The sequence below is a fragment of the Triturus cristatus genome, chromosome 1_1 (genome assembly GCF_964204655.1).
Source record: "Triturus cristatus chromosome 1_1, aTriCri1.1, whole genome shotgun sequence".
Classification (NCBI taxonomy): domain Eukaryota; kingdom Metazoa; phylum Chordata; class Amphibia; order Caudata; family Salamandridae; genus Triturus; species Triturus cristatus.
In genome coordinates, this window is record NC_140579.1 from 577,926,750 (window position 1) to 577,951,423 (window position 24,674).

The window sequence follows — 24,674 nt, forward strand, 5'->3', positions numbered from 1 at the left end:
ACTGCCCTAAACCCTAACACACTAGCCCCAGCACCACCCCCTACATGGCCAGAACACCACTGCACTGCCCTAAACCCTAATACACTAGCCCCAACACGACCCCCTACATGGCCCGAACACCACTGCACTGCCCTAAACCCTATAACCCCAGACCCAGCATGACCCCCTACACTGCCCGAACACCACTGCACTGCCCTAAACCCTGAAAAACCACCCCAGCACGACCCCCTACACTGCCCGAACACCACTGCACTCCCCTAAACCCTGAAACACTAACCCCGTCACGACTCCCTACACTGCCCGAACACCACTGCACTGCCCCAAACCCTAAAACACCCACCCCAGCACGACCCCCTACACTGCCCGAACACCACTGCACTCCTCTAAACCCTGAAAAACGAACCCCAGCAAGACAACCTACACTGCCCAAACATCACTGCACTGCCCTAAACCCTGAAACATCACTCCCAGCAAGACCCCCTACACTGCCTGAACACCCCTGCCCTAAACCCAGAAACACCACATATAGCAAGACCCCCTACACTGCCCAAACACAACTGCACTGCCCTAAACCCAGAAACACCACCCCCAGCATGACCCCCTACACTGCCCGAACACCACTGCTCTGCCCAAAACCCTGAAACACCAGCCCAAGCACGACCCCCTACACTGCCCGAATACCACTGCACTGCCCTAAACCATGAAACACCACCCCCAGCACGACCCCCTATACTGCCCGAACACCACTGCACTGCCCTAAACCCTGAAACTCCAACCCAGCAAGACACCCTACACTGCCCTAAACCTTGAAACACCACCCCCAGCAAGACCCCCTACACTGCTCGAAAACCACACCCAGCAAGAACCCCTACACTGCCCTTACTCCACTGCATTGCCCTAAACCCTGAATTACCACCCCAGCACGTCCCCCTACACTGCCCGAACACCACTACACTGCCCTAAACCCTACAACACCAACCCCTGCACGACCCCCTACACTGCCCGAACACCACTGCACTGCCCTTAACCCTGAAACACCACCCCCTGCACGACCCCCTACACTGCCCGAACACCACTGCACTGCCCTAAACCCTGAAACACCACCCCGCATGACCCCCTACACTGCCCGAACACCACTGCACTGCCCTAAACCTTGAAACACCACCCCCCAGCACGAACCCCTAAACTGCCCGAACACCACTGCCCTAAACCCTGAAACACCATCCCCAGCAAGACCCCCTACACTACCCGAACACCACTGCACTGCCCTAAACCCTGAAACACCAGCCCCAGCATGACCCCTACACTGCCCAAACACCACTGCTCTGCCCTAAACCCTGAAACACCACCCCGCACGACCCCCTACACTGCCCGAACACCACTGCACTGCCCTAAATCCTGAAACACCACCCGCACAACCCCCTACACTGCCCGAACACCACTGCACTGCCCTAAACCATGAAACACCACCCCCAGCACGACCCCCTATACTGCCAGAACACCACTGCACTGCCCTAAACCCTGAAACACCAACCCCAGCAAGACACCCTACACTGCCCTAAACCCTGAAATACCACCCCCAGCAAGACCCCCTACACTGCCCGAAAACCAACCCCAGCAAGACCCCATACACTGCCCGAACATCACTGCACTCCCCTAGACCCTGAAACACTAACCCCAGCCTGACCCCCTACACTGCCCGAACACCACTGCACTGCCCTAAACCCTAAAACACCACCCCAGCACGACCCCCTACACTGCCCGAACACCACTGCACTCCCCTAAGCCCTGAAACACTAACCCCAGCAAGACAACCTACACTGCCCAAACATGACAGGACTGACCTGAACCCTGAAACATCACCCCCAGCAAGACCCCCTACACTGCCTGAACACCCCTGCCCTAAACCCTGAAACACCACATATAGCAAGACCCCCTACACTGCCCGAACACAACTGCACTACCCTAAACCCAGAAACACCACCCCCAGCATGACCCCCTGCACTGCCCGAACCCCACTGCTCTGACCAAAACCCTGAAACACCAGCCCAAGCACGACCCCCTACACTTGCTGAACACCACTGCACTGCCCTAAACCTTGAAACACCACCCCCCAGCATGACCCCCTACACTGCCCGAACACCACTGCCCTAAACCCTGAAACACCGGCCCCACCACGACCCCTACACTGCCCAAACACCACTGCTCTTCCATAAACCCTGAAATACGACCCGCACAACCCCTACACTGCCCGAACACCACTGCACTGCCCTGAACCCTGAAACACCACCCCGCAAGACCCTCTACACTGCCAAAACACCACTGCACTGCCCTAAACCCTGAAACACCACCCCCAGCAAGACACCCAACACTGCACTAAACCCTGAAACACCACCCTAGCAAGACCCCCTACACTGCCCGAAAACCACCCCCAGCAAGACCCCCTACACTGCCCAAACATCACTTCAATGCCCTAAACCCTGAAACACCACCCTCAGCAAGACCCCCTACACTACCCGAACACTACTGCGCTGCCCTAAACCCTGAAACACCAGCCCCTGCACGACCCCTACACGCCCAAACACCACTGCTCTGCCCTAAACCCTGAAACACCAGCCCCAGCACGACCCCCTACACTGCCCTTACATCACTGCACTGCACTAAATCCTGAAACACCACCCCCAGCACGACCCTCTACACTGCCCGAACAACACTGCACTGCCCTAAACCCTAAAACACCACCCCCAGCATGACCCCTACACTGCCCTAACACCACTGCAATGCCCTAAACGTTTAAACACCAACCACAGCACGACCCCCTACACTGCCCTTACACCACTGCACTGCCCTAAACCCTAAAACACCACCCCCAGCACGACCCCCTACACTGCCCGAACACCACTGCACTGCCCTAAACCCTGAAACACCACCCCCCGCATGACCCCCTACACAGCCTGAACACCACTGCACTGCCCTAAACCCTGAAACACCACCCCCCAGCACGACCCTCTACACTGTCCGAACACCACTGCATTGCCCTAGACCCTGAACCACCACCCAAGCACGACCGCCTACACTACCCGAACACGACTGTACTGCCCTAAACCCTGAACCACCACCCCAGCACGACCGCCTACATTGCCCGAACACCACTGTACTGCCCTAAACCCTGAAACATCACCTCGAACAAGACCCCCTACACTGCCCAAACACCACTGCCCTAAACCCTGAAACACCAGCCACAGCACGACCCCCTACTCTTCCAGAACACCACTGCAATGCCCTAAACCCTAAAACACTAGCCCCAGCATGACCCCCTACACGGCCAGAAAACCACTGCACTGCCCCAAACCCTAAAACACCCACCCCAGCACGACCCCCTACACGGCCAGAACACCACTGCACTGCCCAAAACCCTAAAACACCAACCCCAACACGACCCCCTACACTGCCCGAATACCACTGCACTGCCCTAAACCCTGAAACACCACCCCAGCACGACCCCCTACACTGCCCGAACACCAGTGCACTCCCCTAAACCCTGAAACACTAACCCCAGCACGACCCCCTATACTGCCCGAACACCACTGCACTGCCCTAAACCCTAAAACACCACCCCAGCACGACCCCTACACTGCCCGAACACCACTGCACTCCCCTAAACCCTGAAACACTAACCCCAGCAAGACCACCTACACTGCCCAAACACCACTGCACTGCCCTAAACTCTGAAACATCACCCCCCAGCAAGACTCCCTACACTGGCCGAACACCCCTGCCCTAAACCCTGAACCACCACCCCAGCACGACCGCCTACACTGCCCGAACAACACTGCACTGCCCTAAACCCTGCACCACCACCCCAGCATGACTGCCTACACTGCCCGAACACCACTGCACTGCCCTAAACCCTGAAACATTACCTCCAGCAAGACCCCCTAGACTGCCCAAACACCACTGCCCTAAACCCTGAAACACCAGCCCCAGCACGACCCCCTACACTGCCAGAACACCACTGCACTGCCCTAAACCCTAGAACAGTAGCCCCAGCACGACCCCCTACACGGCCCGAACACCACTGCACTGCCCTAAACCCTGAAACACCACCCCAGCACGATCCCCTACACCACCCGAACACAACTGCACTCCCCTAAACCCTGAAACACTAACCCCAGCACGACCCCCCACACTGCCCGAACACCACTGCACTGCCCTAAACCCTGAAACAACACCCCTAGCACGACCCCTACACTGCCCGAACACCACTGCCCTGCCCTAAACCCTGAAACACCAACCCCAGCATGACCCCCTACACTGCCCTTACATCACTGCCCTGCCCTAAATCCTGAAACACCACCCCCAGCACGACCATCTACACTGCCCGAACAACACTGCACTGCCCTAAACCCTAAAACACCACCCCCAGCATGACCCCTACACTGCCTAAACACCACTGCACTGCCCTAAACATTGAAACACCAACCCCAGCATGACCCCCTACACTGCCCTTACACCACTGCACTGCCCTAAACCCTAAAACACCACCCCCAGCAAGACCCCCTACACTGCCCGAACGCCACTGCACTGCCCTAAACCCTGAAACACCACCCCCCGCATGACCCCCTACACAGCCTGAACACCACTGCACTGCCCTAAACCCTGAAACACCACCCCCCAGCACGTCCCTCTACACTGCCCAAACACCACTGGACTGCCCTAGACCCTGAACCACCACCCCAGCACGACCGCCTACACTGCCCGAACACCACTGCACTGCCCTAAACGCTGAACCACCACCCCAGCATGACCGCCTACACTGCCCGAACACCACTGCACTGCCATAAACCCTGAAACATCACCTCGAACAAGACCCCCTACACAGCCCAAACACCACTGCCCTAAACCCTGAAACACCAGCCACAGCACGACCCCCTACTCTTCCAGAACACCACTGCACTGCCCTAAACCCTAAAACACTAGCCCCAGCATGACCCCCTACACGGCCAGAACACCACTGCACTGCCCCAAACCCTAAAACACCCACCCCAGCACGACCCCCTACACGGCCCGAACACCACTGCACTGCCCTAAACCCTAAAACACCAGCCCCAGCACGACCCCCTACACTGCCCGAATACCACTGCACTGCACTAAACCCTGAAACACCACCCCAGCACGACCCCCTACACTGCCAGAACACCACTGCACTGCCCTAAACCCTAGAACAGTAGCCCCAGCACGACCTCCTACACGGCCAGAACACCACTGCACTGCCCCAAACCCTAAAACACCATCCCCAGCACGACCCCCTACACGGCCCGAACACCACTGCACTGCCCTAAACCCTGAAACACCACCCCAGCACGACCCCCCTACACCGCCCGAACACAACTGCACTCCCCTGAACCCTGAAACACTAAACCCAGCAAGACCCCCCACACTGCCCTTACTCCACTGCACTGCCCTAAACCCTAAAACACCACTCCAGCACAACCCCCTACACTGCCCGAACACCACTGCACTCCCCTAAACCCTGAAACACTAACCCCAGCAAGACCGCCTACACTGCCCAAACACCACTACACTTCCCTAAACCCTGAAACATCACCCCCAGCAAGACTCCCTACACTGGCTGAACACCCCTGCCCTAAACCCTGAAACACCACATATAGCAAGTCCCCCTACACTGCCCGAACACAACTGCACTGCCCTAAACCCAGAAACACCACCCCCAGCATGACCACCTACACTGCCCAAACACCACTGCACTGCCCTAAACCCTGAAACACTAGCGCCAGCACGACCCCCTACACAGCCCGAATACCACTGCACTGCCCTAAACCCTGAAACACCAGGCCCAGCACGACCCCCTACACTGCCCTTACATCACTGCACTGCCCTAAACCCTGACACACCACCCCCACACGACACCCTACACTGCCCGAACACCACTGCACTGCCCTGAACCCTGAAACCCCACCCCCGCACGACCCCCTACAGTGCCCCAACACCACTGCACTGCCCTAAACCCTGAAACACCACCCCTGCATGACCCCCTACACTGCCCCAACACCACTGCACTGCCCTAAACCCTGAAAAACCACCCCCGCACGACCCCCTACACAGCCTGAACACCACTGCACTGCCCAAAACCCTGATACACCACCCCCAGCACGACCCCCTACACTGCCCGAACACCACTGCACTGCCCTAAACCCTGACCCACCACCCCAGCACAACCGCCTACACTGCCCGAACACCACTGCACTGCACTGCCCTAAACCCTGAACCACCACCCCAGCAGGACCGCCTACACTGCACGAAAACCACTGCACTGCCCTAAACCCTGAAACACTACCCCCAGCAAGACCCCCTACACTGCCCGAACACCACTGCACTGCCCTAAACCCTGAAACACTACCACCCGCTAGACCTCCTACACTGCCCAAACACCACTGCAGTGCCCTAAACCCTGAAACACCAGCCCCAGAACGACCCCCTACACTGCCAGAACACCACTTCACTGCTCTCTAAACCCTAACACACTAGCCCCAGCACGACCCCCTACACGGCCAGAACACCACTGCACTGCCCTAAACCCTAATACACTAGCCCCAACACGACCCCCTACACGGCCCGAACACCACTGCACTGCCCTAAACCCTAAAACCCGAGACCCAGCATGACCCCTAAACTGCCCGAACACCACTGCACTGCCCTAAACCCTGAAACACCACCCGAGCACGACCCCCTACACTGCCCGAACACCACTGCACTCCCCTAAACCCTGAAACACTTACCCCGTCACGACTCCCTACACTGCCCGAACACAACTGCACTGCCCTAAACCCTAAAACACCACCCCAGCATGACCCCCTACACTTCCCGATCACCACTGCACTCCTCTAAACCATGAAACACTAACTCCAGCAAGACAACCTACACTGCCCAAACATCACTGCACTGCCCTAAACCCTGAAACATCACTCCCAGCAAGACCCCCTACACTGCCTGAACACCCCTGCCCTAAACCCTGAAACACCACATATAGCAAGACCCCCTACACTGCCCGAACACAACTGCACTGCCCTAAACCCAGAAACACCACCCCCAGCATGACCCCCTACACTGCCCGAACACCACTGCTCTGCCCAAAACCCTGAAACACCAGCCTAAGCACGACCCCCTACTCTGCCCGAACACCACTGCACTGCCCTAAACCATGAAACACCACCCCCAGCACGACCCCCTATACTGCCCGAACACCACTGCACTGCCCTAAACCCTGAAACACCAACCCAGAAAGACACCCTACACTGTCCTAAACCTTGAAACACCACCCCCAGCAAGACCCCCTACACTGCCCGAAAACCACCCCCAGCAAGACCCCCTACACTGCCCGAACATCACTGCAATGCCCTAAACCCTGAAACACCACCCCCCAGCAAGACCCCCTACACTGTCGGAACACCACTGCACTGCCCTAAACCCTGAAACACCAGGTCCAGCACGACCCCCTACACTGCCCGAACACCAATGCACTGCCCTAAACCCTGAAACAACACCCCGCACGACCCCCTACACTGCCCAAACAGCACTGCACTGCCTTGAACCCTGAAACACCAGGCCCAGCACGACCCACTACACTGCCCGAACACCAATGCACTGCCCTAAACTCTGAAACACCACCCCACACGACCCCCTACACTGCCCGAACACTACTGCACTGCCCTGAACCCTGAAACACCACCCTGCATGACCCCCTACACTGCCCCAACACCACTGCACTGCCCTAAACCCTGAAACACCACCCCCACATGACCCCCTACACTGCCCCAACACCACTGCACTGCCCTAAACCCTGAAACACCACCCCTGCATGACCGCCTACACTGCCCAAACCCCACTGCACTGCCCTAAACCCTGAAACCTCACCTCCAGCAAGACCCCCTACCCTGCCCAAACACCACTGCCCTAAACCCTGAAACACCAGCCCCAGCACGACCCACTACACTGCCAGAACACCACTGCACTGCCCTAAACCCTAAAACACTAGCCCCAGCACGACCCCCTACATGGCCAGAATACCACTGCACTGCCCTAATCCCTAAAACACCAGCCCCAGCACGACCCCCTACAATGCCCGAACACCACTGCACTGCCCTAAACCCTAAAACACCAGCCCCAGCATGACCCCCTACACGGCCCGAACACCACTGCACTGCCCTAAACCCCAAATCACCAGCCCCAGCACGACCCCCTACACTGCCCCAACACCACTGCACTGCCCTAAACCCTGAAACACCACCCCTGCATGACCCCCTACATAACCTGAACACCACTGCACTGCCCTAAACCCTGAAACACCACCCCCAGCACGACCGCCTACACTGCCCAAACACCACTGGACTGCCCTAAACCCTGAACCCCCACCCCAGCACGACCCCCTACATTGCCCGAACACCACTGCACTTCCCTAAACCCTGAACCACCACCCCAGCACGACCGCCTACACTGCCCGAACACCACGGCACTGCCCTAAACCCTGAAACATCACCTCCAGCAAGACCCCCTACCCTGCCCAAACACCACTGCCCTAAACCCTGAAACACCAGCCCCAGCACGACCCCCTACACTGCCAGAACACCACTGCACTGCCCTAAACCCTAAAACACTAGCCCCAGCACGACCCCCTACACGGCCAGAACACCACTGCACTGCCCTAAAACCTAAAACACCAGCCCCAGCACGACCCCCTACACGGCCCGATCACCACTGCACTGCCCTAAACCCTAAAACACCAGCCCCAGCACGACCCTCTACACTGCCCAAACACGACTGCACTGCCCTAAACCCTGAAACACCACCCCAGCACGACCCCCTTCACTGCCCGAACACAACTGCACTGCCCTAAACCCTAAAACACCACCCCAGCATGACCCCCTACAGTGCCCGAACACCACTGCACTCCCCTAAACCCTGAAACACTAACCCCAGCAACACCACCTACACTGCCTAAACACCACTGCACTGCCCTAAACCCTGAAACATCACCCCCAGCGAGACTCCCTACACTGCCAGAACACCACTGCACTGCCCTAAACCCTAAAACACTAGCCCCAGCACGACCCCCTACATGGCCAGAATACCACTGCACTGCCCTAATCCCTAAAACACCAGCCCCAGCACGACCCCCTACACTGCCCGAACACCAATGCACTGCCCTAAACCCTGAAACACTAACCCCAGCACGACCCCCTTCACTGCCCGAACACAACTGCACTGCCCTAAACCCTAAAACACCACCCCAGCATGACCCCCTACAGTGCCCGAACACCACTGCACTCCCCTAAACCCTGAAACACTAACCCCAGCAACACCACCTACACTGCCCAAACACCACTGCACTGCCCTAAACCCTGAAACATCACCCCCAGCGAGACTCCCTACACTGGCCGAACACCCCTGCCCTAAACCCTGAAACACCACATATAGCAAGACCCCCTACACTGCCCGAACACAACTGCACTGCCCTAAAACCAGAAACACCACCCCCAGCATGACCCCCTACACTGCCCGAACACCACTGCACTCCCCTAAACCCTGAAACACTAGCGCCAGCACGACCCCCTACACAGCCCGAACAACACTGCACTGCCCTAAACCCTAAAACACCAGGCCCAGCACGACACCCTACACTGCCCGAACACCACTGCACTGCCGTAAACCCTAAAAGACCACCCCAGCACGAACCTCTACAGTGCCCGAACACCACTACACTCCCCTAAACCCTGAAACACTAACCCCAGCAAGACAACCTACACCACCCAAACATCACTGCACTGCCCTAAAACCTAAAACACCAGCCCCAGCACGACCCCCTACACGGCCCGATCACCACTGCACTGCCCTAAACCCTAAAACACCAGCCCCAGCACGACCCTCTACACTGCCCAAACACGACTGCACTGCCCTAAACCCTGAAACACCACCCCAGCACGACCCCCTTCACTGCCCGAACACAACTGCACTGCCCTAAACCCTAAAACACCACCCCAGCATGACCCCCTACAGTGCCCGAACACCACTGCACTCCCCTAAACCCTGAAACACTAACCCCAGCAACACCACCTACACTGCCCAAACACCACTGCACTGCCCTAAACCCTGAAACATCACCCCCAGCGAGACTCCCTACACTGCCAGAACACCACTGCACTGCCCTAAACCCTAAAACACTAGCCCCAGCACGACCCCCTACATGGCCAGAATACCACTGCACTGCCCTAATCCCTAAAACACCAGCCCCAGCACGACCCCCTACACTGCCCGAACACCAATGCACTGCCCTAAACCCTGAAACACTAACCCCAGCACGACCCCCTTCACTGCCCGAACACAACTGCACTGCCCTAAACCCTAAAACACCAATCCAGCATGACCCCCTACACTGCCCGAACACCACTGCACCCCCCTAAACCCTGAAACACTAACCCCAGCAAGACAACCTACACTGCCCAAACATCACTGCACTGCCCTAAACCCTGAAACAACACCCCCAGCATGACCCCCTACCCGGCCCGAACACTACTGCACTGCCCTAAACCCTGAAACACCACCCCAGCACGACCCCCTACACTGCCCGAACACCACTGCACTCCCCTAAACCCTGAAACACTAACCCCAGCACGACCCCCTTCACTGCCCGAACACAACTGCACTGCCCTAAACCCTAAAACACCACCCCAGCATGACCCCCTACAGTGCCCGAACACCACTGCACTCCCCTAAACCCTGAAACACTAACCCCAGCAACACCACCTACACTGCCCAAACACCACTGCACTGCCCTAAACCCTGAAACATCACCCCCAGCGAGACTCCCTACACTGGCCGAACACCCCTGCCCTAAACCCTGAAACACCACATATAGCAAGACCCCCTACACTGCCCGAACACAACTGCACTGCCCTAAAACCAGAAACACCACCCCCAGCATGACCCCCTACACTGCCCGAACACCACTGCACTCCCCTAAACCCTGAAACACTAGCGCCAGCACGACCCCCTACACAGCCCGAACAACACTGCACTGCCCTAAACCCTAAAACACCAGGCCCAGCACGACACCCTACACTGCCCGAACACCACTGCACTGCCGTAAACCCTAAAAGACCACCCCAGCACGAACCTCTACAGTGCCCGAACACCACTACACTCCCCTAAACCCTGAAACACTAACCCCAGCAAGACAACCTACACCACCCAAACATCACTGCACTGCCCTAAACCCTAAAACACCAGCCCCAGCACGACCCTCTACACTGCCCAAACACGACTGCACTGCCCTAAACCCTGAAACACCACCCCAGCAGGACCCCCTTCACTGCCCGAACACAACTGCACTGCCCTAAACCCTAAAACACCACCCCAGCATGACCCCCTACAGTGCCCGAACACCACTGCACTCCCCTAAACCCTGAAACACTAACCCCAGCAACACCACCTACACTGCCCAAACACCACTGCACTGCCCTAAACCCTGAAACATCACCCCCAGCGAGACTCCCTACACTGCCAGAACACCACTGCACTGCCCTAAACCCTAAAACACTAGCCCCAGCACGACCCCCTACATGGCCAGAATACCACTGCACTGCCCTAATCCCTAAAACACCAGCCCCAGCACGACCCCCTACACTGCCCGAACACCAATGCACTGCCCTAAACCCTGAAACACTAACCCCAGCACGACCCCCTTCACTGCCCGAACACAACTGCACTGCCCTAAACCCTAAAACACCACCCCAGCATGACCCCCTACAGTGCCCGAACACCACTGCACTCCCCTAAACCCTGAAACACTAACCCCAGCAACACCACCTACACTGCCCAAACACCACTGCACTGCCCTAAACCCTGAAACATCACCCCCAGCGAGACTCCCTACACTGGCCGAACACCCCTGCCCTAAACCCTGAAACACCACATATAGCAAGACCCCCTACACTGCCCGAACACAACTGCACTGCCCTAAAACCAGAAACACCACCCCCAGCATGACCCCCTACACTGCCCGAACACCACTGCACTCCCCTAAACCCTGAAACACTAGCGCCAGCACGACCCCCTACACAGCCCGAACAACACTGCACTGCCCTAAACCCTAAAACACCAGGCCCAGCACGACACCCTACACTGCCCGAACACCACTGCACTGCCGTAAACCCTAAAAGACCACCCCAGCACGAACCTCTACACTGCCCGAACACCACTACACTCCCCTAAACCCTGAAACACTAACCCCAGCAAGACAACCTACACCACCCAAACATCACTGCACTGCCCTAAACCCTGAAACATCACCCCCAGCAAGACCCCCTACACTGCCTGAACACCCCTGCCCTAAACCGTGAAACACCACATATAGCAAGACCCCCTACACAGCCCGAACACAACTGTACTGCCCTAAACCCAGAAACACCACCCCCAGCATTACCCCCTGCAATGCCAGAACACCACTGCTCTGCCCAAAACCCTGAAACATCAGCCCAAGCACGACACCCTACACTGCCCAAAAACCACTGCACTGCCCTAAACCTTGAAACACCACTCCCCAGCACGACCCCCTACACTGCCGAACACCACTGCCCTAAACCCTGAAGCACCAGCCCCAGCACGACCCCTACACTGCCCAAACACCACTGCTCTGCCCTAAACCCTGAAACACCACCTCACACGACCCCCTACACTGCCCGAACACCACTGCACTGCCCTGAACCCTGAAACACCACCCTGCATGACTCCCTACACTGTCCGAACACCACTGCACTGCCCTAAACCCTGAAACACCACCCCCAGCAAGACACCCAACACTGCCCTAAACCCTGAAACACCACCCCCAGCAAGACACCCTACACTGCCTGAAAACCACCCCCAGCAAGACCCCCTACACTGCCCGAACACCACTGCACTGCCCTGAACCCTGAAACACCACCCCGCATGACCCCCCACACTGCCCCAACACCACTGCACTGCCCTAAACCCCGAAACACCACCCCCCGCATGACCCCCTACACTGCCCCAACACCACTGCGCTGCCCTAAACCCTGAAACACCACCCCTGCATGACCCCCTACACAACCTGAACACCACTGCACTGCCCTAAACCCTAAAACACTAGCCCCAGCACGACCCCCTAAACGGCCAGAACTCCACTGCACTGCCCTAAACCCTAAAACACCAGCCCCAGCACGACCCCCTACACGGCCCGAACACTACTGCACTGCCCTAAACCCTAAAACACCAGCCCCAGCACGACCCCCTACACGGCCCGAACACCACTGCACTGCCCTAAACCCTGAAACACCACCCCAGTACGACCCCCTACACTGCCTGAACACCACTGCACTCCCCTAAACCCTGAAACACTAACCCGAGCACGACCCCCTACACTGCCCGAACACCACTGCACTGCCCTAAACCCTAAAACACCACCCCAGCACGACCCCCTACAGTGCCCGAGCACCACTGCACTGCCCTAAACCCTGAAACACTAACCCCAGCACGACCCCCTACACTGCACGAACACCACTGCACTGCCCTGAACCCTGAAACACCACCCCCGCACGACCCCCTACAGCGCCCCAACACCACTGCACTGCCCTAAACCCTGAAACACCACCCCCAGCACGACCCCCTACACTGCCCGAACACCACTGCACTGCCCTAAACCCTGAACCACCACCCCAGCACAACCGCCTACACTGCCCGAACACCACTGCACTGCCCTAAACCCCTAACCACCACCCCAGCACGACCGACTACACTGCCCGAAAACCACTGCACTGCCCTAAACCCTGAAACACCACCCCCAGCACGACCCCCTACACAGCCTGAACACCACTGCCCTAAACCCTGAAACACCACCTCAGCACGACCCCCTACGCTGCCCGAACACCACTGCACTCCCCTAAACCCTGAAACACTAACCCCAGCATGACCCCCTACACTGCCCGAACAACACTGCACTGCCCTAAACCCTAAAACACCAATCCAGCATGACCCCCTACACTGCCCGAACACCACTGCACCCCCCTAAACCCTGAAACACTAACCCCAGCAAGACAACCTACACTGCCCAAACATCACTGCACTGCCCTAAACCCTGAAACAACACCCCCAGCATGACCCCCTACCCGGCCCGAACACTACTGCACTGCCCTAAACCCTGAAACACCACCCCAGCACGACCCCCTACACTGCCCGAACACCACTGCACTCCCCTAAACCCTGAAACACTAACCCCAGCACGACCCCCTACACTGCCCGAACACCACTGCACTGCCCTAAACCCTAAAACACCACCCCAGCATGACCCCCTACAGTGTCCGAACACCACTGCACTCCCCTAAACCCTGAAACACTAACCCCAGCAAGACCACCTACACTGCCCAAACACCACTGCACTGCCCTAAACCCTGAAACATCACCCCCAGCAAGACTCCCTACACTGTCCGAACACCCCTGCCCTAAACCCTGAAACACCACATATAGCAAGACCCCCTACACTGCCCGAACACAACTGCACTGCCCTAAAACCAGAAACACCACGCCCAGCATGACCTCCTACACCGCCCGAACACCACTGCACTGCCCTAAACCCTGAAACACTAACGCCAGCACGACCCCCTACACAGCCTGAACACCACTGCACTGCCCTGAACCCTGAAACACCACCCCCGCACGACCGCCTACAGTGCCCGAACACCACTGCACTGCCCTAAACCCTTAACCACCACCCCAGCACGACCGACTACACTGCCCGAAAACCACTGCACTCCCCTAAACCCTGAAACACTAACCCCAGCACGACCTCCTACACTGCCCGAACACCACTGCACTGCCCTAAACCCTAAAACACCACCCCAGCATGACCCCCTACAGTGTCCGAACACTACTGCACTCCCCTAAACCCTGAAACACTAACCCCAGCAAGACCACCTACACTGCCCAAACACCACTGCACTGCCCTAAACCCTGAAACATCACCCCCAGCAAGACTCACTACACTGGCCGAACACCCCTGCCCTAAACCCTGAAACACCAGTTATAGCAAGACCCCCTACACTGCCAGAACACAACTGCACTGCCCTAAAACCAGAAACACCATGCCCAGCATGATCCCCTACACTGCCCGAACACCACTGCACTGCCCTAAACCCTGAAACACTAGCGCCAGCACGACCCCCTACACAGCCCGAACACCACTGCACTGCCCTGAACCCTGAAACACCACCCCCGCACGACCCCCTACAGCGCCCCAACACCACTGCACTGCCCTAAACCCTGAACCACCACCCCAGCACAACCGCCTACACTGCCCGAACACCACTGCACTGCCCTAAACCCTTAACCACCACCCCAGCACGACCGACTACACTGCCCGAAAACCACTGCACTGCCCTAAACCCTGAAACACCACCCCCAGCACGACCCCCTACACAGCCTGAACACCACTGCCCTAAACCCTGAAACACCAGCCCCAGCACGACCCCCTACACTGCCAGAACACCACTGCACTGCTGTAAACCCTAAAACACTAGCCCCAGCTCGACCCCCTACACGGCCCGAACACCACTGCACTGCCCTAAACCCTGAAACACCACCTCAGCACGACCCCCTACGCTGCCCGAACACCACTGCACTCCCCTAAACCCTGAAACACTAACCCCAGCATGACCCCCTACACTGCCCGAACAACACTGCACTGCCCTAAACCCTAAAACACCACCCCAGCACAACCTCCTACACTGCCCGAACACCACTGCACTGCCGTAAACCCTAAAAGACCACCCCAGCACGACCCCCTACACTGCCCGAACACCACTGCACTCCCCTAAACCCTGAATCACTAACCCCAGCAATACAACCTACACCGCCCAAACATCACTGCACTGCTCTAAACCCTGAAACATCACCCCCAGCAAGACCCCCTACACTGCCTGAACACCCCTGCCCTAAACCGTGAAACACCACATATAGCAAGACCCCCTACACTGCCCGAACACAACTGCACTGCCCTAAACCCAGAAACACCACCCCCAGCATTACCCCCTGCACTGCCCGAACACCACTGCTCTGCCCAAAACCCTGAAACATCAGCCCAAGCACGACCCCCTACACTGCCCGAAAACCACTGCACTGCCCTAAACCTTGAAACACCACTCTCTAGCATGACCCCCTACACTGCCGAACACCACTGCCCTAAACCCTGAAGCACCAGCCCCAGCACGACCCCTACACTGCCCAAACACCACTGCTGGGCCCTAAACCCTGAAACACCACCTCACACGACCTCCTACACTGCCCGACCACCACTGCACTGCCCTGAACCCTGAAACTCCACCCCGCATGACCCCCTACACTGTCCGAACACCACTGCACTGCCCTAAACCCTGAAACACCACCCCCAGCAAGACACCCAACACTGCCCTAAACCCTGAAACACCACCCCCAGCAAGACCCCCTACACTGCCCGAAAACCACCCCCAGCAAGACCCCCTACACTGCCCGAACACCACTGCACTGCCCTGAACCCTGAAACACCACCCCGCATGACCCCCTACACTGCCCCAACACCACTGCACTGCCCTAAACCCTGGAACACCACCCCCGCATGACCCCCTACACTGCCCCAACACCACTGCACTGCCCTAAACCCTGGAACACCACCCCTGCATGACCCCCTACACAACCTGAACACCACTGCACTGCCCTAAACCCTGAAACACCACCCCCAGCACGACCCCCTACACTGCCCGAACACCACTGGACTGCCCTAAACCCTGAACCACCACCCCAGCACGACCGCCTACACTGCCCGAACACTACTGCACTGCACTAAACCCTGAACCAAAACCCCAGCACGACCGCCTACACTGCCCGAACACCACTGCACTGCCCTAAACCCTGAAACATCACCTCCAGCAAGACCCCCTACCCTGCCCAAACACCACTGCCCTAAACCCTGAAACACCAGCCCCAGCACGACCCCCTACACTGCCAGAACACCACTGCACTGCCCTAAACCCTAAAACACTAGCCCCAGCACGACCCCCTACACGGCCAGAACACCACTGCACTGCCCTAAAACCTAAAACACCAGCCCCAGCACGACCCCCTACACGGCCCGATCACCACTGCACTGCCCTAAACCCTAAAACACCAGCCCCAGCACGACCCTCTACACTGCCCAAACACGACTGCACTGCCCTAAACCCTGAAACACCACCCCAGCACGACCCCCTTCACTGCCCGAACACAACTGCACTGCCCTAAACCCTAAAACACCACCCCAGCATGACCCCCTACAGTGCCCGAACACCACTGCACTCCCCTAAACCCTGAAACACTAACCCCAGCAACACCACCTACACTGCCCAAACACCACTGCACTGCCCTAAACCCTGAAACATCACCCCCAGCGAGACTCCCTACACTGCCAGAACACCACTGCACTGCCCTAAACCCTAAAACACTAGCCCCAGCACGACCCCCTACATGGCCAGAATACCACTGCACTGCCCTAATCCCTAAAACACCAGCCCCAGCACGACCCCCTACACTGCCCGAACACCACTGCACTGCCCTAAACCCTGAAACACTAACCCCAGCACGACCCCCTTCACTGCCCGAACACAACTGCACTGCCCTAAACCCTAAAACACCACCCCAGCATGACCCCCTACAGTGCCCGAACACCACTGCACTCCCCTAAACCCTGAAACACTAACCCCAGCAACACCACCTACACTGCCCAAACACCACTGCACTGCCCTAAACCCTGAAACATCACCCCCAGCGAGACTCCCTACACTGGCCGAACACCCCTGCCCTAAACCCTGAAACACCACATATAGCAAGACCCCCTACACTGCCCGAACACAACTGCACTGCCCTAAAACCAGAAACACCACCCCCAGCATGACCCCCTACACTGCCCGAACACCACTGCACTCCCCTAAACCCTGAAACACTAGCGCCAGCACGACCCCCTACACAGCCCGAACAACACTGCACTGCACTAAACCCTAAAACACCAGGCCCAGCACGACACCCTACACTGCCCGAACACCACTGCACTGCCGTAAACCCTAAAAGACCACCCCAGCACGAACCTCTACACTGCCCGAACACCACTACACTCCCCTAAACCCTGAAACACTAACCCCAGCAAGACAACCTACACCGCCCAAACATCACTGCACTGCCCTAAACCCTGAAACATCACCCCCAGCAAGACCCCCTACACTGCCTGAACACCCCTGCCCTAAACCGTGAAACACCACATATAGCAAGACCCCCTACACAGCCCGAACACAACTGTACTGCCCTAAACCCAGAAACACCACCCCCAGCATTACCCCCTGCAATGCCAGAACACCACTGCTCTGCCCAAAACCCTGAAACATCAGCCCAAGCACGACCCCCTACACTGCCCAAAAACCACTGCACTGCCCTAAACCTTAAAACACCACTCCCCAGCACGACCCCCTACACTGCCGAACACCACTGCCCTAAACCCTGAAGCACCAGCCCCAGCACGACCCCTACACTGCCCAAACACCACTGCTCTGCCCTAAACCCTGAAACACCACCTCACACGACCCCCTACACTGCCCGAACACCACTGCACTGCCCTGAACCCTGAAACACCACCCCGCATGACCCCCTACACTGTCCGAACACCACTGCACTGCCCTAAACCCTGAAACACCACCCCCAGCAAGACACCCAACACTGCCCTAAACCCTGAAACACCACCCCCAGCAAGACACCCTACACTGCCCGAAAACCACCCCCAGCAAGACCCCCTACACTGCCCGAACACCACTGCACTGCCCTGAACCCTGAAACACCACCCCGCATGACCCCCCACACTGCCCCAACACCACTGCACTGCCCTAAACCCCGAAACACCACCCCCGCATGACCCCCTACACTGCCCCAACACCACTGCGCTGCCCTAAACCCTGAAACACCACCCCTGCATGACCCCCTTCACAACCTGAACACCACTGCACTGCCCTAAACCCTAAAACACTAGCCCCAGCACGACCCCCTACACGGCCCGAACACTACTGCACTGCCCTAAACCCTAAAACACCAGCCCCAGCACGACCCCCTACACGGCCCGAACACCACTGCACTGCCCTAAACCCTGAAACACCACCCCAGCACGACCCCCTACACTGCCTGAACACCACTGCACTCCCCTAAACCCTGAAACACTAACCCCAGCACGACCCCCTACACTGCCTGAACACCACTGCACTGCCCTAAACCCTAAAACACCACCCCAGCACGACCCCCTACAGTGCCCGAGCACCACTGCACTGCCCTAAACCCTGAAACACTAACCCCAGCACGACCCCCTACACTGCACGAACACCACTGCACTGCCCTGAACCCTGAAACACCACCCCCGCACGACCCCCTACAGCGCCCCAACACCACTGCACTGCCCTAAACCCTGAAACACCACCCCCAGCACGACCCCCTACACTGCCCGAACACCACTGCACTGCCCTAAACCCTGAAACACCACCCCCCGCATGACCCCCTACACTGCCCCAACACCACTGCACTGCCCTAAACCCTGGAACACCACCCCTGCATGACCCCCTACACAACCTGAACACCACTGCACTGCCCTAAACCCTGAAACACCACCCCCAGCACGACCCCCTACACTGCCCGAACACCACTGGACTGCCCTAAACCCTGAACCACCACCCCAGCACGACCGCCTACACTGCCCGAACACTACTGCACTGCACTAAACCCTGAACCAAAACCCCAGCACGACCGCCTACACTGCCCGAACACCACTGCACTGCCCTAAACCCTGAAACATCACCTCCAGCAAGACCCCCTACCCTGCCCAAACACCACTGCCCTAAACCCTGAAACACCAGCCCCAGCACGACCCCCTACACTGCCAGAACACCACTGCACTGCCCTAAACCCTAAAACACTAGCCCCAGCACGACCCCCTACACGGCCAGAACACCACTGCACTGCCCTAAAACCTAAAACACCAGCCCCAGCACGACCCCCTACACGGCCCGATCACCACTGCACTGCCCTAAACCCTAAAACACCAGCCCCAGCACGACCCTCTACACTGCCCAAACACGACTGCACTGCCCTAAACCCTGAAACACCACCCCAGCACGACCCCCTTCACTGCCCGAACACAACTGCACTGCCCTAAACCCTAAAACACCACCCCAGCATGACCCCCTACAGTGCCCGAACACCACTGCACTCCCCTAAACCCTGAAACACTAACCCCAGCAACACCACCTACACTGCCCAAACACCACTGCACTGCCCTAAACCCTGAAACATCACCCCCAGCGAGACTCCCTACACTGCCAGAACACCACTGCACTGCCCTAAACCCTAAAACACTAGCCCCAGCACGACCCCCTACATGGCCAGAATACCACTGCACTGCCCTAATCCCTAAAACACCAGCCCCAGCACGACCCCCTACACTGCCCGAACACCACTGCACTGCCCTAAACCCTGAAACACTAACCCCAGCACGACCCCCTTCACTGCCCGAACACAACTGCACTGCCCTAAACCCTAAAACACCACCCCAGCATGACCCCCTACAGTGCCCGAACACCACTGCACTCCCCTAAACCCTGAAACACTAACCCCAGCAACACCACCTACACTGCCCAAACACCACTGCACTGCCCTAAACCCTGAAACATCACCCCCAGCGAGACTCCCTACACTGGCCGAACACCCCTGCCCTAAACCCTGAAACACCACATATAGCAAGACCCCCTACACTGCCCGAACACAACTGCACTGCCCTAAAACCAGAAACACCACCCCCAGCATGACCCCCTACACTGCCCGAACACCACTGCACTCCCCTAAACCCTGAAACACTAGCGCCAGCACGACCCCCTACACAGCCCGAACAACACTGCACTGCACTAAACCCTAAAACACCAGGCCCAGCACGACACCCTACACTGCCCGAACACCACTGCACTGCCGTAAACCCTAAAAGACCACCCCAGCACGAACCTCTACACTGCCCGAACACCACTACACTCCCCTAAACCCTGAAACACTAACCCCAGCAAGACAACCTACACCGCCCAAACATCACTGCACTGCCCTAAACCCTGAAACATCACCCCCAGCAAGACCCCCTACACTGCCTGAACACCCCTGCCCTAAACCGTGAAACACCACATATAGCAAGACCCCCTACACAGCCCGAACACAACTGTACTGCCCTAAACCCAGAAACACCACCCCCAGCATTACCCCCTGCAATGCCAGAACACCACTGCTCTGCCCAAAACCCTGAAACATCAGCCCAAGCACGACCCCCTACACTGCCCAAAAACCACTGCACTGCCCTAAACCTTGAAACACCACTCCCCAGCACGACCCCCTACACTGCCGAACACCACTGCCCTAAACCCTGAAGCACCAGCCCCAGCACGACCCCTACACTGCCCAAACACCACTGCTCTGCCCTAAACCCTGAAACACCACCTCACACGACCCCCTACACTGCCCGAACACCACTGCACTGCCCTGAACCCTGAAACACCACCCCGCATGACCCCCTACACTGTCCGAACACCACTGCACTGCCCTAAACCCTGAAACACCACCCCCAGCAAGACACCCAACACTGCCCTAAACCCTGAAACACCACCCCCAGCAAGACACTCTACACTGCCCGAAAACCACCCCCAGCAAGACCCCCTACACTGCCCGAACACCACTGCACTGCCCTGAACCCTGAAACACCACCCCGCATGACCCCCCACACTGCCCCAACACCACTGCACTGCCCTAAACCCCGAAACACCACCCCCGCATGACCCCCTACACTGCCCCAACACCACTGCGCTGCCCTAAACCCTGAAACACCACCCCTGCATGACCCCCTTCACAACCTGAACACCACTGCACTGCCCTAAACCCTAAAACACTAGCCCCAGCACGACCCCCTACACGGCCCGAACACTACTGCACTGCCCTAAACCCTAAAACACCAGCCCCAGCACGACCCCCTACACGGCCCGAACACCACTGCACTGCCCTAAACCCTGAAACACCACCCCAGCACGACCCCCTACACTGCCTGAACACCACTGCACTCCCCTAAACCCTGAAACACTAACCCCAGCACGACCCCCTACACTGCCTGAACACCACTGCACTGCCCTAAACCCTAAAACACCACCCCAGCACGACCCCCTACAGTGCCCGAGCACCACTGCACTGCCCTAAACCCTGAAACACTAACCCCAGCACGACCCCCTACACTGCACGAACACCACTGCACTGCCCTGAACCCTGAAACACCACCCCCGCACGACCCCCTACAGCGCCCCAACACCACTACACTGCCCTAAACCCTGAAACACCACCCCCAGCACGACCCCCTACACTGCCCGAACACCACTGCACTGCCCTAAACCCTGAACCACCACCCCAGCACAACCGCCTACACTGCCCGAACACCACTGCACTGCCCTAAACCCCTAACCACCACCCCAGCACGACCGACTACACTGCCCGAAAACCACTGCACTGCCCTAAACCCTGAAACACCACCCCCAGCACGACCCCCTACACAGCCTGAACACCACTGCCCTAAACCCTGAAACACCAGCCCCAGCACGACCCCCTACACTGCCAGAAGACCACTGCACTGCTGTAAACCCTAAAACACTAGCCCCAGCTCAACCCCCTACACGGCCAGAACACCACTGCACTGGCCTAAACCCTAAAACCCCAGCCCCAGCACGACCCCCACCACCGCCCGAACACCACTGCACTGCCCTAAACCCTGAAACACCACCTCAGCACGACCCCCTACGCTGCCCGAACACCACTGCACTCCCCTAAACCCTGAAACACTAACCCCAGCATGACCCCCTACACTGCCCGAGTAACACTGCACTGCCCTAAACCCTAAAACACCAATCCAGCATGACCCCCTACACTGCCCGAACACCACTGCACCCCCCTAAACCCTGAAACACTAACCCCAGCAAGACAACCTACACTGCCCAAACATCACTGCACTGCCCTAAACCCTGAAACAACACCCCCAGCATGACCCCCTACACGGCCCGAACACTACTGCACTGCCCTAAACCCTGAAACACCACCCCAGCACGACCCCCTACACTGCCCGAACACCACTGCACTCCCCTAAACCCTGAAACACTAACCCCAGCACGACCCCCTACACTGCCCGAACACCACTGCACTGCCCTAAACCCTAAAACACCACCCCAGCATGACCCCCTACAGTGTCCGAACACCACTGCACTCCCCTAAACCCTGAAACACTAACCCCAGCAAGACCACCTACACTGCCCAAACACCACTGCACTGCCCTAATCCCTGAAACATCACCCCCAGCAAGACTCCCTACACTGTCCGAACACCCCTGCCCTAAACCCTGAAACACCACATATAGCAAGACCCCCTACACTGCCCGAACACAACTGCACTGCCCTAAAACCAGAAACACCACGCCCAGCATGACCCCCTACACCGCCCGAACACCACTGCACTGCCCTAAACCCTGAAACACTAACGCCAGCACGACCCCCTACACAGCCTGAACACCACTGCACTGCCCTGAACCCTGAAACACCACCCCCGCACGACCGCCTACACTGCCCGAACACCACTGCACTGCCCTAAACCCTTAACCACCACCCCAGCACGACCGACTACACTGCCCGAAAACCACTGCACTCCCCTAAACCCTGAAACACTAACCCCAGCACGACCCCCTACACTGCCCGAACACCACTGCACTGCCCTAAACCCTAAAACACCACCCCAGCATGACCCCCTACAGTGTCCGAACACTACTGCACTCCCCTAAACCCTGAAACACTAACCCCAGCAAGACCACCTACACTGCCCAAACACCACTGCACTGCCCTAAACCCTGAAACATCACCCCCAGCAAGACTCCCTACACTGGCCGAACACCCCTGCCCTAAACCCTGAAACACCAGTTATAGCAAGACCCCCTACACTGCCCGAACACAACTGCACTGCCCTAAAACCAGAAACACCACGCCCAGCATGATCCCCTACACTGCCCGAACACCACTGCACTGCCCTAAACCCTGAAACACTAGCGCCAGCACGACCCCCTACACAGCCCGAACACCACTGCACTGCCCTGAACCCTGAAACACCACCCCCGCACGACCCCCTACAGCGCCCCAACACCACTGCACTGCCCTAAACCCTGAACCACCACCCCAGCACAACCGCCTACACTGCCCGAACACCACTGCACTGCCCTAAACCCTTAACCACCACCCCAGCACGACCGACTACACTGCCCGAAAACCACTGCACTGCCCTAAACCCTGAAACACCACCCCCAGCACGACCCCCTACACAGCCTGAACACCACTGCCCTAAACCCTGAAACACCAGCCCCAGCACAACCCCCTACACTGCCAGAACACCACTGCACTGCTGTAAACCCTAAAACACTAGCCCCAGCTCGACCCCCTACACGGCCCGAACACCACTGCACTGCCCTAAACCCTGAAACACCACCTCAGCACGACCCCCTA